The sequence below is a fragment of the Pterocles gutturalis genome, unplaced genomic scaffold (assembly GCF_000699245.1).
Source record: "Pterocles gutturalis isolate BGI_N339 unplaced genomic scaffold, ASM69924v1 scaffold14484, whole genome shotgun sequence".
Taxonomy (NCBI): domain Eukaryota; kingdom Metazoa; phylum Chordata; class Aves; order Pterocliformes; family Pteroclidae; genus Pterocles; species Pterocles gutturalis.
In genome coordinates, this window is record NW_010128428.1 from 496 (window position 1) to 3,620 (window position 3,125).

Below are 3,125 nucleotides of genomic sequence, written 5' to 3' on the forward strand. Positions count from 1 at the left end.
TCTCAGGGAGAGGGAAGCTGTGCAGCAAATCTTGAAAACTACAGGTCAACCATTCTTGAAATTTGGTTTTAATGTTATTTTCAAATAATCCTGGACTTCTGCATCCCTAATGGATGAGGTTTGAGGGTCCTTTCCTGATACCCTATAAGCTACTTAACTAGCAATATCAGTTGTATCCTACCCATTTCCAGCTCTGGCAACCTAAGACAGTCAGCTCTACACGTATCTGAGAAGTAATTCATACTTCAGAAATGCCAGCAAGCAATATGTGAGAGATAATTGAACAAGCATGTTCAATTATCACAGCTTGAATAGTGACAAAGGAGCAGAACGTGGTGTAAACTCTACCCTTGAATGAAGAGAAAATATTTCTTTTAAAAACTAGTTATCTCCCCAGGAGCTCTATCTCCCTAACCCTAACTGAGGAGCTTAAATAAACTCTCACTGACTCTTTTGGTACAGATAGCTTAGGAAAGTTTAACCTGATATATAAAGATAAACCCAGTAATAATACACTGAATGTCTACAGTTCTGTTCAGTCCAGGTCTCCTGACCGTATTCTTCTTCAGCTTCAGAAAGATTTTTAGAAATTCCCCATCTGTTTGGAGTGCATTAAATACTCAGGATTTAGAGTACCAGCTGCCTGCAAAGTACTTAAGAGTGCCAATGATGTATTTGTGAGGCATTTCTTTCTAAAACGTCCCTGGATTCTCCTTTCTGTGGATTAGCATGTAAAGCTATTGATGACAACTGGTGAAAAAAATATTTTAATCAAGTGATTTGACTGCAATAACAAAAAAAAAAAAAAAATCAAACTGCATTCATATGCCACTCCATTAGTGGTTCCTCTTTTTTTTTTCTTCTCTTTTCCACATGAGCAATTCTAGGCCAGGTATTAAAAGCATATTTCACCTGAAGGGCAGCCAAGGGGGAGATGGAGGTGAGCAGCCGAGCTCACAAGGAGGTGAGGCGCTGGCTCCACACCCGCGTGTGCAGCTCTTGCAGCACCTGTGTGGTCAGAGGGCTGCAGGAGGCAGCGGCCATACCCCCCAGAGGGGCTCCCTCTTTCTTCCAGCCCTACTCCACTGGAGCCATGGCCTGAGCTATCTCAAGGAGCAACCATGACTGGAACAGAAACGTACCAGAGGTAACTCCTCTATGGTAGAGAGGGAGAAAGCAGGATTCAGGGGCTGCAGGGAGAATTATGTTTTCAGGTTAGAAACCCTTTTTAGGATCTTTTTCAGTATGGGAGTTTACACGTCAGGGTAAGTTTTGCCTTTCTTGGAGCATTTCCTTGACCTCTCCCAGGGCAGACAGCTGAGTGAGCAGCACCAAGGCTGTACAGGGAAGCACCACTGTGGGGACCACCCCAAGGTAAAGCTCCTGTCTGCTCTGCTGCAGAGACACTTTCCACCCTATGTGCCTAACTGTGCCAACCTCAGGGCAAACCAACAGACCCGTGTGGTCAACAGAATGACACTACAGACCTTCACAACCAGCATACTCAGTCTTCTTTGCCCTTCTCAAACTGTTGCTCTTCATGTGCAAGACAAGGGGTTCCTGGCATGTACCAGACTGGCTCAGGGAGAGGGCATCAGCTCCCACCCTTCAGCATGGCCCTCTGCATCTTGAAAGTCTGGACCTCATATCCAACAATCATGTGCGATTATTACAAGTTAAGTAATAATAACCACGAATGAGGTGAGAAAAGGGTGAGGTGCTAGATGAGCCACCAGCAAGCATGACCTTGAGGCCCTGCCTGTCTGAATAACTGTTCCCAAGCTGTACTGTCCCTCCCCTGAAGACAAGCTCAGCTGTTTCATTTCCAGGATGAAACAAGTCCTGGAAGGAGCCTCCAAAGTTGTGTGCTGAGAAGCAGCAGCACATGGGAAAACAGAAATCATGTGATTTCAGCAACTTCTGGATAACATACTTTGGTGCACATGGGGTGTGAAGACACAGGGTGTTATGTGCCACATTTAGGGCTGCTCAGCGCTAAGCAGGGTGCAGGCTGTAAACCAGTGACGGGAAGTGCAGCAGATGGAAAAAACTATGGGATAAGCATTGAGGCAGGGCCCGCTCCCATTGAGGCAGGGCCCACTCCAAGGCATATGTCGTGCTAATGAGACCTGTTTGGTGCAGAACATGACAGACAGAAATGAGGCCCAGGGCTGCCAAGTTTTACATGTTATTGCGAGAAGTCCCAAATAATGCCTATTTTTCACATTACATGATAAAATGTGTTTCAGGCACTAAAACATTGTCTATTTCCTAAGCTTTCACAGTTCTGAAGAAATTTTACAAATACCCAGGAGAAGGTGTTGGCATACTATGTTTATGTGATAAGTCTGATCTGAAATGCATTGGACCCAGCACACGTCTGCCATACGTGAAGTGACACAAGCTCAGGGAGACTGCAGAACTGAAGACGCTTTATAAAGCTCAGCCAGACTCAGCACCTCTGTAGGTTGTGGAGGACCACTTTCTCTCTCTAAGGCTGCACTTAAACCCATTTCAAATCTGTTTTTCTCTTCATTGTACAGTCTCTTGGTCAGAATGGGGCCAAGACCCACTGAGCCTTAGGGAGGCCCTGTTTGTTGGTGTGTAAGGCTGAGAAACACAAACACTTAGTGCTTATACAGTATAAAAACCAGGAAGGGGCAAAAGGGACAAAAAAGGCTTCCTTGGTGAAGATTTGTTCTACAGCAAATTGGCAAACTTCACATTTCACACATTTCCATATCAGTCTTTTTTCTAGTGTTATTCTGGCAATCTACATGATATCTTTGGGAAAATAATAATTTCTAATTAAAGATTTCACATGAAAAAGCATTCATACTAAAAAATATTTGCACTGGCTCAAGCACTATTAAAAATATATACCACTGATATAGGTACACAACAGAGTGACCACATTCTTCTAAATAAACTCAACTGCTGCTGCTGCTGAGCAAGAATGCAGAACAGGAATGATCCAGGATAACCGCCAGGGCTCAGAAGGAAGTAGATCACTGCAGGGAATTCCCCTCCTGTCTATGCTGTCTGTGTAGCAGCTAAGGAGTTACGTTATGTGGAGGTTCGCAGAGGATGTGGCAGGGGTTTTTTTTAAAAGCCTTCCAAAAAAG